The 15,292-nt window shown below is 43.1% G+C and overlaps 1 protein-coding gene across 2 annotated transcripts in view; it reads right to left on the bottom strand.

Annotated features, from left to right (window-relative positions):
• Positions 1-15,292, bottom strand: part of PLEKHA6 (pleckstrin homology domain containing A6) — a 239,369-nt gene that overhangs the window by 160,535 nt on the left and 63,542 nt on the right. The window contains exon 1 of one of the 2 annotated variants that reach the window (XM_063142201.1): positions 211-524. The exons of the other annotated variant lie outside the window; for it this stretch is intronic. The gene's annotated coding sequence lies outside the window, so the exon portion shown is untranslated. Of the gene's footprint in view, positions 1-210; positions 525-15,292 lie in introns of those variants that run through there. 2 annotated transcript variants of the gene reach the window in all.

The raw sequence follows: 15,292 nt of genomic DNA on the forward strand, positions 1-15,292 counted from the left end.
ACATGCATTGCAGCACAACAGTTTAACACACCTGCCATTCCGCATCCTTCTTTAACTTCCCCACTGAACACATTTAAAAATACCGGGTGAAAGCATACAAACACCGCCTGTCTGATAGCTCTGTCCAGAGGAGCCCAGCAAATATTGTGCATTTTCTAAAGCCCAGGAGGAAAGTTAGCACAGCTGTCCAAACCGAACACTCGGATTTACCTTCAAGTAAGAGGCAGCAGCATCCCTCAGTACGGAGACGCGAGACAAAAACAAAAGTGAGAGGGGGGAAAAGAATCCCTCTTGTAGGAGAGGCTCCAACGTGGAGGTAAGGAATAGACAGCTGGGGGTGGGATCTCTTGCTGAAGAAATGAGAAAGAAACGAAGGGAAAAGAGGAGCAGTAACAGCTCCTTTCTTCGTCCTCCTGGCAAATCCGTCAGCGAAAAGGCAGAGTAACATCCAAAGGCTAGAAGGAACTGGAAGAGTGATAAGCTAGGTCTGAAATCTGAAACTGCAGGTTGGGCCAGTCATATATAAACACACACACACACACACCCATTCAGCCTCGCACACCACCCTTCTGTGCTTCCTCAGTAATAGCAGGCAGCCCTCTAGCTGCACCACTGAAAACTAGAGGCGCTCCAGAATATCCACAATAGGAAAGGGCGAGACAGAGACCTGTCAAAAACAAAATCAACATTCAGTTCTCATCAACGTAAAATCTGTAATGAAAGTGGATTAAACGCTCAGGCAAAGGATATAAATCTGACGTGCAATTTACCCTAACATCTTTGAAGTATTTTTACATTATCTTAAGAGAGTGTAAAGTTAAAAGCTGAATGGACAACCTTTCATTCATCACTCTTAAAGCAATTTGAGAGGGGAGGAAAATTAGGTGGAGCTAATTTATGAATCAAATTGGATGATTGATTTAAATATTAAATCTCTGAATATAACTGCAAAGCTGGGGAATAGTGAAAGCACCCAAAGTTTTTAAAGTAGGATTGGTATAAGGTTGATTGCTTCAATTACATTGCAATCCTGTACATGTCTACTCACAGCTAAGTGCCATTTGAGTTTAATGGTACGTATTTATTTATTTATTGCATTTCTATACCGCCCAATAGCCGAAGCTCTCTGGGCGGTTCACGAAGCCCATACAGCAGGAGCCTTTCCTAATCTGTTGCCTTCCAGATGTTTTGGCCTTCAACACCTATCAACCCCAGCCAGGATGGCCAATCGTCAGGAATGCTGACTGTTGTAAACGGAAACATCCAGGGCTGGGGTAGAATTATAGCCTTACAGTGCAATCCTATGTTTGTTTCCTCTGAAGTAAGTCACATTGTATTCAATAGAGCTTACTCCCATGTAAGTGTGCATAGGGTTGCAGCCTTAATTACTTATTTGTTCAACAGTAATTAGATTAATTTACTGAGCACTGAAATAATTGAATGCACCAAACAATCTGGTTTTGTTATCCAAGCAAATTACAAAGCATTTTGATGAATAAGCAGCAGATATATTTATTTGGGTGGGTGTATTACATACATACATGTGAGTATGAAAGCCATGAACATCACTTCTTATTTTACAGAAGAGATAAATAAGGGGCATGGGGGGATATGATCACCTCAGGTCGATAAAAGGCCAGTTGTTAATCCAGGAATCACAGACTACTGATACCTTTTCCTCTTTCAAAATGTTCATGATATGAACTTTTTATTATATAAATCACAAGATTTCTGCAATTGTAGCATGTCACCTGTTCCTATCAAAAAATTATGGAAATAAAGGATGTTGAAACTTGGAAGTCCTGCATGACACTTGGGGATGAAGAGACAAGACGCATAAGATTTAAGAAGAAACATTTGCTGAAAGTTCCTCTGCTGTTGCTATAAAAACAATGTACGGAATGTGTTACGTTGTCATTTAAAACATGATTGTGCTAGATTTGTCAGCCCAGTTCACCCCAGCCATGGAGAAAGGTTGGAGGATGGTGTTGTGGGGCTTTCCAGCCTATTGGATGCAATAGGGGGAAATTAGCTAAACTGGCTCCAGGCTGGTATAGCTGAAAGGATCGATCTGTGTCCCTCTTAAGAGAACGGAACAGCTTTGAGTCCAGCAGATTCAACATTGCCTCCACCCTGCTTTCACCCATTGGGGCCTTATGCTTGCGGCTGTTAAGAAACTCAGGAAAACTGCCAGTGGTAGCTTTCTGCTGCGGATGGAAGTCTACTGCTAGGGTGGATGGAGCTCAGCCTGCTGGTGGAGCTCCTTTCATCCAGCAGGAGGGCACCTCTGCCTCATCCTAACACACACCCTGAGCTGGTGGATCGGGGTAAGGTTTTCTCTGTTGGTTTATTCCGAAATGTATCCATCACCTTCTTTTTACTCATGAAATTTTATTTTCCTTCAAAATAAAGTTCTGTCCATACAGTGGCCAACCAGCTGTTGACTGGGAACCCACAAGCAGGACACAAGTGCAACAGCCCCCTCCCACCCATGTTTCCCAGCAACTGGAATACACAAGCATAAGGTCTCTAATAATGGAGGTAGCACATAGTCATTAGGACTAGTAGCCATTGAATCAATGTCAATAGTTAGCATATTTCATCCCCATATATTAGATGGAAAAGCAGTCTTGCTACAGTGGTCAGTAGTAGTGCAGGTAGCTGTCTATATAGTTTTCCTGTTCTAGATTACAGCTGAGCAGTTTTTTCTGCCTGCTTTGAGCCCCAGTAGCATTGGTTACTTTGAGTGGCTAATTCAGCCTTTCCCAACCTGGCACCTTCAACTCCCATCGTTCTTGACCCTTTGACCATGCTGGCAGGTGCTAAAGTCCAAAACATCTGGATGGCCCCATGGTGGGGAAGGCCTATCAAGGACCTAAGATGAGATTCCTGTGCAAAGACATGACTGACATGCAACCTGTACAGTTCACAGGAACAGATGCAGATTCCTCAAGATGAATGCAGGGATGTCTCAGAAGAAAAGCACTTTCCTTTTCACACATTCAGCTGAATGCAATAGCACCAAGTCTTTGCACAGGCTGTAGGCATCTCCTTTGGGCTCTTAGGACTGGGATCATTGCCTTGAAAGAAAACCACCTGCGGCTGTCTAGTAAAGAGAATCCATTCCTCTTCTGGTGTTGCAAATCTGCATCCCCTAGTATGATTGCAGATGTATTGATACCAGACATTGATGTCGCTATAGCAAATGGATGCCTGGTTTTATCCAGTCTCAAGTAAGAGTATGGAGCAACTGACACCTCATGATGAATGCAGAGATGTCCCAGGGGGAAAGCAATTGCCTTGTCCTGGGACACATCACACAACAATACCAAAGCACGACCATGAGAAGGGGGAATTAGTCTGTGATCTCAGAATTGTATCCTGCAGGCCCTTCTCTTGCAAAACTCTGCATTACATTCATTTATTTATGCTTCTATTTTGACCTTCCTCCCAAAAAACTCAAGGCACTATGCATGACCCTCCCACCCAGCCTCTGATTCTATCTTCACAATAGTCCAAGATAAGGTTTGGCTGAGAGAGACAGAGGCCTTAGCTAGACCTACCTGTTAGTGCACGATGGAGGGTTTAAGATCTTGTGATGGTTTTTTTGCAAGATCCCCCCTCTGTTTACACACGGCACGCGACGACCTCAGAAGGCGAGGCATTGCGCCCGCCATTTTTTATTTTTAATGGGACAGCAGCACACAAACGCTCATGCGCAAAAGGTAGTTTTTTTTTTTAAAAAAATAATACTTTCCCCACTCACCCCATCCCACCCCTGATGGGCGCAGTGCTCCTGAGGAGCTCTGTGCCCCGTGCGCAGGTCCCGGCTCCTTGCGAGGAACCGTGAGGAGCTGGGACAAACCACAGTGCCTGGCCACACGTTCCACGGTCTCAGGCTCAGCCCAAGACTGCGGTAAAACTGGGCCTAAAGGGGAGGGCGAGATCCCGGGGCAAGGGAGGGATCATTCCTCCCTGATCCTGGGATCCCCTGTGTGTCATGTGAATGCACAGGGACAATCCCGGGGATTGACCTGGGATTTCGCCCCATCTAGCTTTGGCCAGAATCCTATACAATGAGATTCATCTCTGAGCAAGGATTTGAACCCAGATCCCTCTGATCCAAGCCTGATGCATTAACCACTACCACAGTACACCAAATGAGCTCTCCGTATTGCCGTAGATACAAGTCACAACTCACATATTGCTCTGCACACAGAAGCTGCAGATTAGAGCAATAATCCCAGGATAATCAACGTTCATAGTTGATATCCTTCATGTTCCCATTACTCAGGATGCTCATATACAATGGGATATTCAACTCAAGAAATTCTGAGCCAGCTGGCTCGAATATACCACACTGTGTCATTTTAAATGCTTTCAAAGTATTGCTAAAATTATTTGACATTTATTTGTGGCCAAACAGTGAACATGCCTCCTCCCTGGGTTTGCACTTTGCATTCAGGATCGGATGGAGTTTACCCACAATCTGGCCATTGTGAATGGCAAGCCGATTCATCCAAGTGCTTTTGAGAAAGCTTCCTTGCTGAAGGGAACAATCCTTTCATGATGGCAGGGAAGTGAAACTAAACTAGATGACCTGGAAAGTCATTTGCAGGATAAAAATAAAAGTCTGGAAACATCCTGCTCCTTTTTCTCGTCAGAAGGATTGGGAGATGTTTTGTCCAGAGTCTAGCTGACCTTCACTGATGGTGCGGAAGCATCCACGGAAAACTAGACAAGAGTGTTTTTTTCAGGGACTGGCTTGTGCCTGTTCTGTGAATCTGTGATCTGCAAGCCGCACACAGTGCCTGGGCTGTGATCCCCTGACTGTGCGGCACACACACACAGGAAATTCTAGCCTATGCAGAGATGCCAAGGTCCTGTACAAAAGAAGGAGTGATGCTGGAACAAGAAATGACAAGCCACATGACTTTTCCTACAAGTGAAAATTGCTAAAAATTCCCTCTTCTATGCAACTATTACAGGTGAAGCAGGAGCCCTCTCCTCTTTCACATGTGACCAGCCTTCCCCTTCTTGCATAGTTATTGTTAACTAAAATATGGCTTCTGAATCTAGAAATTGCACAAGCAAATCTGAGAAGACTTTGGGCATGTCTACACCAGCCCTATATATCCTAGGATTGTTCCTTTGCATCCAGATGCCACACAGAGGATCCCGGGAGCAGGCAGGGACGATCCCTCCATTTTCCTGGGATAACCGTTAGGTGTAGAAAGGGCCTTTAAGAGATCCCACAGTGGGAGGAATGGCAACTCCAAGAAGGCCAACAGAGAAAATAGGACTGGGTTGCTGATCCCATTCCTTGCTGCCCTGTTATGAAAAGCCGAATGGAGACAGGCCTCTCCATCATGACCTGCGGTATTACAGAATCTTCATCAGCAATAGTTTTGATGGGTCAAACGTTATTGACCAAAGTATGAGTTTCAGATGTAGCTTGAGCAGTAGTTGCATCTCCTTGGATGTGTAGGAAAATGTACATTTTGAAGGTTTTCTTTCCAAAATTTGTTGGTGGGACATGCTCTACCAAAGGGGCTCTCTTTTTTTAAGCATGCTTATATTGCCTTAATCAAACTCTGGAGGGCTTTGATTTTGAAACAATATGGTCCCCTTTTGTAAACTATGTTAAAGATTCTATTGACTGAATTAAACCTCAACATAACTAATTTCTCCTTTACCATTGCTACTATCCTATGAGGTTGAAATTGGATCGGGTAAGATAGATGTATAAAATAGATATAAGATAATGCTTTACTGTTAAAACCTTTTAGTATTTTTAATGACTGTAATCATGCTTTGTAGAAACAACTGTAAATATATTTTTATCTTGTAATAAAATATTTTTTTGAAAAAATCAGACTCCGGAGGGCATGCAGAGATGGGAATACAAATCATGCCTTTATTATAGATAAGTCAGGTGCTGCTCTGAACAAAACGCCTGAGATGCTGGCAGGAGCACAGTCATTTCTAGTTGTCCATAAGTACTTTGCCCCACAGGGCCTAGTCCAGCCACCCCCAGTCTGGTGGCCTCCAGACATTTTGGACTTCAGCTCCCACCAGGAATGTGGGCGTTGCAGTCCAAAGTATTTGGAGGGCACCAGGTTGAAGAAGGCAGGCTCAGCCTGTGCCTGGTGCAAGGTTCATTGCAAAAGGCAACAGCAGCCCTTCAGGCTCAGGAGCAATACACCAGATTGCCTTCACTTTCCTGGCAACGATATTGTTGACATCATTTAAAAGCAAGCAAGAAAAGAAATAGTAACTATCGGACATGTAGCCAACTATTTTTCAGTGGATTGGGCTATCATACAGCAACGCCAACCAGCAATAACCTGTAACATAGTTGACGTTTTAATTTATAAAAGAATATAATAACGTTAAACGTAATGGTAGTGAAATAATGAGAATAAGTGCCAAGAGCCCACTTGTTTAGAGCAGGCTTAATTCTAACTGAGCAGCTGAGTTACTGCCTGCACATTTCCCCTTATTATTCCAGGGACTTCTGCTGGCACAGTGGGAGTTTCCGGTCTCCTGTTCCCCCCTGCAGCTCCTTACACGCCACCCCCCCAAAATCTTCTCAGAAGGGCTCCCCAACCCTCTGGGGCAGATTGGAAGCTCATGGAGGAAGGGGCTGCATGAGGCAGGAAAAATACAATCCAGCATCAGTGTCTATTTTGCTGGCAGAAGGACACCCTTGGATACAACCCAACGTTTCCACAAGCAAAAAAAGGGGGGTGTTTTGTTTTGCTTTGTTTTGAAAAGAACAACTAACAGTTTAAGTAAGGGGCTTGGAAAGCTAGAGCTCGGTGTGATAGAGGACATGTTTTGCATGCAGAAGGTCCTAGGTTCAATCCTCAGCATCTTCAGTAAAAGGCTTTCTCAGGTAGCAAGTGCTGGGAAAGATGTCTGCCTGAGATGCCAAAGCGTCCCTGTCACCCAAAGCAGATAACATTAGTCTAAATCAGCCATCCTCAACTTGGTGGGGACTTCAACTCCCATCAGCCCCAGCCAGCATGTGGCCAGTGGTCAGGAATACTGGGAGTTGTAGTCTAAAACATCTGGAGAGTGCCCAGTTGGGAAAGGCTGGGTAGATATCTCATAGGGATGTATGGATTTTTGAGAAACCCATCCTGTCTGGGTTTTGTTGATTGTCAAGTGCCTTTCGTTCCATTGTCTGCTCACCAACAGAAACGTATTTTTTCTATGACTAAATTGGCATGAAATTCTGGAAAGCAAAAAGCAAAACAACACACACACAAAAACCACCAGTCCATGCAACTCAGGAAAAGCTGTGGAATCCACGGGTCAGATTCATACAAATTCGAACTCATTTGATTCCATGTGCTTAGGATTGTATTCCTGGTGTCCAGCTACATGATGAGGATTGGTAGCAGAGCCTACAACCAAAGAGAAATGTTGGGTAGTGGGAATATGCTGATGCTGACCTTACACTGTGGTTCATTGCTACAGTTTCTTGGCTCCCTACAATGTTACAGCCTCTCTGACAGTGAGCATGTAAGCAGTTACCTGGCTGCAAGAATCAACCGAATCCAGCCTTAGCTGCAACGGCTCCGGTGGCATTTTTACAACCACACCCGCTTGGTGACTGCTGAAAGAATGAAGCAAGATCTGGGTTAAGTACACAAAGGTCTTTCCAGGCTGGAATGTACACTCAGACTCAGGATATGGCGAAGGATATTGACCAAGGCAAAGCTGCAACCATTTCCTCATGCCAGTATTACAAGGATCCCCGCGTACTTCCTTTAAGAGAAACTAATGCAGCAAAACAAAACGCTCCTGTGGCAAGGGAATCTTGATGCCTCACCTAGAGCGGAGCTTGGCTCTCCCTGCCTAGCCTTTGGCACAGTGCACAGGCTTAATGCGTTTGACAGAATCTCCTCCTGTTGTTTTTGGAAGGGCTTCATTCACCTGCTCCCCAGATCTGGAATGACTGCACCCTAGGGTTGCAGCACAGAAGGATTTGCATCAGGCTGGGCTAGGCAAGCAATTAGGGATTTCAAAGGTTGGCATGAAGAGGCGAGAACTCTTGGCTCTGATGCCAGCAGCAAGTTCATCTGTTGGCTCAAGGCAAACTGGCATGGCTACGTACATAAATGCACATAGCAATCAAACCCATCTCTAGAGATCACTTTATTTATGTCCATTAAAATAGCCATAGCAGAAATACAGGTTGAGTGGCTTATGGAAACATTACCCAGGCAAAAGACACCTTTGTGGCTTACTTCCCCAACTTGGAGCCCTCCAGATCTTTTGAACTACAACTTCCATAATTTCTGACCACTGTTCTGTCTGGAGCTGATGGGAGTTGTGGTCCAAAAGATTTGGAGGGCTCCAGGTTGGGGAAGGCTGGTTGAGGAGTAAGCCACAAAGGTGTCTTTTGCCTGGGGCTGATGGGAGTTGTGGTCCAAAAGATCTGGAGTGTATCAGGTTGGGGAAACCTGCCCTAATTAGTCTTATGTAACTAGTGCTCGGTTGCAGTTGTTGTGTGAACACGCAAGCTAAGGGAGAATGGGTGTGTAATTCCAAGATGTTGTACCTTATCAGTGAGATGCACATTCACTCTCACTATTTGCTTTTCTGAATAACATGGAGATCTGTTATTCACTTTTGGTCTTCCTGGGTCATAGAAGCAAAGCCAGGAAAGGTGTCAGATTCCCTGCCTTGGTATATGACACCCCTTGTAAAGATGTGCAATGAATGTAGGAAGCCCAGATGAAAGAAGATGAATCCTACAAGTTGTTGGTTTGTTTCAAATGATCATTCAATAGTATTTTATACAGCAAAATACAAATATCTACCTGGCTGGCCTGATGAGGATGGCTGCAGGGCCAATTGCTCAATGGACCCATTCGGACAATCTGTTTCCATGAGTTCCAGTATTTGATAACTGCAAAAGTCAAAACCCGACTGTCTGGAAAAACCTGGCTGTCTGAACCTATCCTATGACTCTCAATAAAAAGACTGCTATGTTTATGTCACCAATATCATATTAACATCAATTGTCTTGTAGGTGTGATTCAAGGTGCTAATTTGACATATATACCCTAAGTGCCCACTTCCTTCACTGGCCTTAGCTAGACCTACCTGTTATCCTGCGACGGAGGAGGGAAGATCTCGTGTTGTGTTTAACACAACGAGATCCCTCCTCTGTTTACATGTGACGCATGACGACCTCAGAAGGAGAGGCGTCGCGCCCGCCATTTTTTATTATTAAAGGGCCAGCAGCACACGAATATTCGTGTGCAAAAGGTAAGTTATTTTTTAAATTTAAATTATTTTCCCTGCTCCCCCCAACCTACCCCCGATGGGTGAAGTGCTTCTGAGGAAGCCTGCATCCTGTGCACGGCTCCTTGCTCCTTGAGAGGAATCGCACAGAGCCGGGTCAACCTGCGGCACCCGGCCACATGTTCCACGGTCTCGGGCTCAGCCCAGGACCACAGAAAAACCGGGGCCAAAGGGGAGGGCGATATCCCAGGGCAAGGGAGGGATCATCCCTCCCTGATCCCGGGATCCCCTGTGCGTCATGTGGACGCACACAAACGATACTGGGGATTGCCCCAGGAGAAAGCCCCATCTAGCTATGGCCACTGTCTCCCATCAATAATGCCCTCTTAACAAAACCATGTGTGTGCCATGTTCCGACTGGAAAAGAGACATTCTCCATGGCCACTCATCACAAATTGATGGCACTCTCCCCCTCTGGCAATCCACCTAATTCCAAGCCCAAGCATTTTAGGAAGCGTTGCAAAACCTTTCCATTTGGGGTAAGTTTTGGTGGCTCAGGTTAAGTTATATGAAATGGGACAAGCTAATACAACGGTTCTCTGATGAGCGATAGAGCTCTTTGTCACAAAATGCTTCTTACTACTAACAATCAAAAGACATAGTACAAATATTTTCCTCCACCACAGATTTTGTCATTCACAAAAAAACACAGGAAGAATCAATGGGAAAACAAAAGAGGATTACAAATGGAAGACAAGGGATGCTTCCAGATAATGCTTTTATTACAACATTGCCCTGCCTCCTTCACAGAATATTGGGGGGGGGGGTCCACATTTTATCATCTTCCTTCCTTAAGCCACCAGTGTTTTCTTACCCCTTTTCCATGCTTTCTTGTTGTTGTTACCAGGGAAAATAAAAGGATGGAACTGAAATTTCTGTGAAATTGGCAAGCTGATAGCACTATAATAGGCTTGTGTGGAAGTTCCCACAGACCACAATGGAATGGCTTATAAGTAAAATGCATTGGGTTGAGAGAAAATGCACACACACACACACACACACACACACACACACACCACTACCACCACCACCCTATCTTAAATAACTTTTTTTTTTTTTTTTTTTTTTGCCAAAGGGACATTTTTTTAAGCCACCTGGCTGTTTACCTCTATCTTATCTCATTGAGAATGTAATGTCTGTCAGAGCAAAAGCTGGAAGGACAAGATGTGCCGATCCTTAATTAACTACATAAACTCGATAAACTGCACCACCTTCTTGTTTTTACTGAACAGCAAAGCCTGTTTTTACTGAAATGGCAGAGGTGGAATGGCTGCAGTTTGGCTATGACACGCTCCTTTCAGGCCCCTCCTTATGCTTTCCCATATCTTTGGAGGAGGTAGGTGCACCTTTGCCAGTCAATCTGCTTTGCCCAATTGTATCCTGACTCACAAATGGATTTCTATTTGGATATCTGGTCGGTCTTTGCTGAAGTTTATGTTTAATTTACTCCTTTTTCCTCTTTTTTTTAAAGAACGTTGCAATATTTGAAATTGAAGCCTTTAAAGTATGTAGTATGTTTTTGTTTGTTTGTTTTATTGGAACTTATAATAAAAATGATTTTAAAACTGTTATTAAGCTTTTCTTCATTTAGTTCTCTTTGATGCGTTGAAACATTGATCCCTATGCCACATTCAGATCCTGCCATCTCTAAAGTTCTGGAAGAACTTCCATAATTCTGGCAGTGCCCTCAGACTATCTGGAATGCTGTTAAATCAATCATCCCTTGATGGCTAATCCCTCGGAGTCATAAAAAGAAATGTGACTTTGGAATTTTAATGATTTTGAGGTATGTCACAGTCTCATTGCTGAGTATTGCTCCAAGGACTCCACAGCAATGTGGCAATTCCTCCTATTTTACCTTGAGACGTTCAATATTTGAGACTTTTTGTTGACAAATCAAAGCCTGGATAACTGCATGAAAGAATCAGCTGCAATTTAAAGGAAAATAAATCCTTGAGAACTCCTTGAAAACAGAATATCTGAATCCATACATTCCCAATGCCTCCTCATCTCTCCCACTAATGGTTAGAACTTGGTTTGCCATCTTGGCTTGTTCCAAAGCTGGTAGCCATAGTTTCCCAGTTAAAATAAAGCAGAAAACTGACATGGGTTCAGACACTGGCTGTGTTTGGATGCAATGCTGAACCATTATGCACATAAGCCTAAGCACGAGGAGGTAATTGGAAGCATCTGTTTCTATTTTCATCTAACTGGAGTTTGTCATTGTTTCCAAACTGGGATAAATTGTGGTTAGGGTTAATTATGGTTTATTGAAACAAGCCAACTTCAAACCATGATTATTGTGGCCTGTTTCAAAAAGCCTTAGTTAATACTAATCACAGTTCCAGATTCAGGCAAACAACAAACTGTGGTTAGTTAAAAAGCCACTGTCATACTTATGGCTGCAATGGAGGAGAAGGGAGGGGGAATGCATAAATGAAACCATGACTCATACACATAACACTAAACTATGGTTTAGTGTTTTGTCTGAAGAAGGCCATTAAAATAAACCATGAGTTTATGTTACTTCTGAACCCAGCATTTGAGTTAAAGAGAGATTTTTATGAGAATGAAGAACTATGAGAAAAATTTATTTTTGAGATAATGCATTATAAAGATGGCATATGTCATATCCTTCATTGTTACTATTGGCTTGATACTTGAGAGCAGGGATAGCAAGTCATGAAAGGCACTATGATCCAGCACCTGGCTACAGGAGATATCATCCTGTGTACCACTAGAAAGAACATCCATTGTGCTTGCCCGGATGACCTTCTAAATTCCTATTTTCATCCTCATTAACTACATGAGTTCTGTAATTTGCTCAGTTTTCAAATTATGAACATTTACTATCTAAAAACAACCAAGGCCATTTCCTTTTCATCTTATAAAAATGAACTACTTTGCCCAGTAACTACCAGCGCTTGCTTCTGACACACATAATGTACAGTTATCCATTAAACAAGCAATGTTCCATGTAGCATTTTCTTAAATTATTTTTTTTTAAAAAAAGGGGAAAAAGTGAAAAAGAAAAATCGTCACATATAATTATGACTTATACCCACCTATATGCTCTATTTAGTTTTAAATTAGCACATTTTATTCAATAGATTATCCAAGTAATATTATGAAATATATGAAATACAAATTTAAAAACTGGTCTTATTTCTTGATGATGCCATTTGCAGATTTAAATCCCTTGGATATATCCACCTAAGATGGAAGGATACAGCACCTTCAAAAGATCATCTCTTTATCCTGCCATAGTTTTTTCTACGAAATGAAAAACTCTGACTTGACTGTACATCCCACTGACTGCTATGGGACTTATCAGCACACAACTGTAATATTTTGTTTATAAATTGGAGACATGGTAGAAATAAGTACTATTAGGAAGGTGCCACAGGTGCACTTGCAGGAGCTGGTGTAAATTCACATGTACTGGGTCTGCGGAGATCCAGGTTCAAATCCCCATTCAGCCATGAAGCTCTCTTGGTGACCTTGGGCCATTTACTATATCTCAGCCTATCCTACTTCACTTGAGTGTTGGAATAACATGGGGGAGGGGAAAGCATGTATGCTACCTTGAGCTCTTTGGAGGAAAGGTGGGATACAAATATGATAAATACTTCAAATGATACTGTACTGAACAATTTATTATTGATCCTGCATCATGCTGCCCCCAAAATATGTCTTGCAGATTTCTGCTCTCCACCGTCTGTAGCTCTGCCTGTGCCCACAACCTCCAAACAAGTCACCTTTGGCCACTTACAAAGCAGCTTCATAGTCCCAAGGCTCAAGCTGACCCACCTCACCTGATCTTGATGGTTTGACCTGCAATGCCTTCATGTCCTCCATGTTGATATAGCTGTTCCAAATGATGCTTCTTACTCACCACTATTATTGCCAGGCCCCAAGAATAATCTATATTTCACCAGCAATGCCCTGTACATCCTGCAGCCCTACTGGGAAATGTGGGAACGAGCTTTTAAAAGGGAAATATAATTTTTGGTCCAACACCTTCTTCAGTTTTACAGAGGGTTTATATGTGTGTGTTGTTGAAATTAGAAACTTCGGGAATTATGTGTCATCAACAAGAACTTTAAAGTTGTTAACTAGGGTGTGTTGAAACAATCCATCTTCACAACCCATATTTTGAAGGTGGCTTATTATAAACAAGCCATAGTTAAGATTAACTTTGTGGAGCATCCCAGTTGTGGAATTTCCTCCTTTGGGAGGTAAGACTGCCACCATCTTTGCACAGTTTGTCAGGTTCAGAAGACATGGCAAACTGTGATTAATCAGATAAGAAGCAAAAGCTCCACCTTGCATCTGTGCCAGGAGAAGAGAAGAGAAGAGAGGAGTGAATGCCTGAGCCTACGACTCTCACAGCCCCATTGTCATCATAATAATTCACAGTTTATTGTGATGTCTCAATGCAACCAGTTAACACACACTTCCTTCCATTATTTAAATTTAAGGGGAAAGTAGAGATACTAAAAACTGCTAACACATTAATTTTAGCATGCCCAGAGTAGATGTGCTACAATGGTTATATAAATAGAATAATATTTTCAGGAATCAAAGTGGGATGTGAAAATGCACCCTTGGCAAGCAGACAGACAGCATCAAGACATTCCTAGAGGACAAACACAACATGCTGGCCTTAAAGTGAACTCAAGGCTGTCTGTCTCCACCAGCCTTTTGCAAGACTGACCAATGCTAATTAATGCATTAGCCGGGGTGAGATAAAGCATAGACCAACAGCCCTTATCTGTCTCTCCCTGTTGCAGAAAGGATCTGGGGGAAGCGAACGTGCCTGCCAAAGATCCCACCCATCCAAGGCTGCAATCTGGCATGCAAGGTCTTGCTCTCCTGACCCGAGATTCAGGCCCAATGAGGAAGAGGCTTTTGACACCACTTCAGTTATTTTGCCCACATTTAGAAATGAGTGTCTGGGAGAGAATTTATTGCTTCGTGGTCTGAAGATCTTTTGCCCCCAATTACCTCCTGCCGAAGTTATCTTTCCAAACATCAGCCATATTGTGGCCTCCTGCTGCCCAAACCCATGGACAAAATTCAGACCTACTGCTTGTCATACGCAGCTTAGCAACAGAAATGAGCTGTGCTGCAATAATCTAAACTCCACTTGTGCTTCCTACATTCACCCGATGGAGGTGATCCACAGTGATGCAACTAGCGCTGGACCTCTAGCCCAAAGTACAGGGGGCCACAGCACAGTGCTCCCCCCCAAATGACCACTCAGAGAATGATAGGTGATGAAGGCAGTGGCACACTGGCCTAGCATCAGCACCTGGGCTGGCATGACATACAGAAGACCACCAAGGCTTCAGCATCCTTTCTTTCATCTTATTTTTAAAACCAGTCAGCAGGTAGTTTGGTGGTCATTACATGGTTATAGATTATCATTAATTTCATTTCATTTCATTTATTATCACATTTACATGCCACCTTTTTTCCTCTTGCAAGAAACTCAAGGCAGCATACGTGATCCTTCTCTTCCTCTCTGTTTTCTCCTCGCAACAACCCTGTGAGGTAGGTTAGGTTGAGAGTTTGTGAATGGCCCAGTGAGCTTCATAGTCAAGGGAGTACTAGAACCTGGATCTCCTGGCTCCCAGCCAAAACACTCCCACCTCTACACTACACTGGCCTTACTTAAATATATATGATCATTTTCTACAATAAAATGGTGTTTATTCCCAAATAAATGTGTTTATCATCAGGGAAGCAGTCATGATGGTGCTATGGTTTGACTTTAAACTGCAAAACTTTCTTTTTTTTATCAGAATTAGCAAACAGTTTTCCGTTTCCCTTTTCTTTTTCTTTTGCTGTAACATATTAAGACTGTAGAAGTAGTTGTAAAGCATGGAATGGCAGTGGGATGGTTGGGAGAGAAAAGATAAATGTTAGTTGTGTGCTTCACCATCAAATACATATGACCATGTAATAG

The sequence above is a fragment of the Elgaria multicarinata genome, chromosome 1 (genome assembly GCF_023053635.1).
Source record: "Elgaria multicarinata webbii isolate HBS135686 ecotype San Diego chromosome 1, rElgMul1.1.pri, whole genome shotgun sequence".
Lineage (NCBI taxonomy): Eukaryota > Metazoa > Chordata > Lepidosauria > Squamata > Anguidae > Elgaria > Elgaria multicarinata.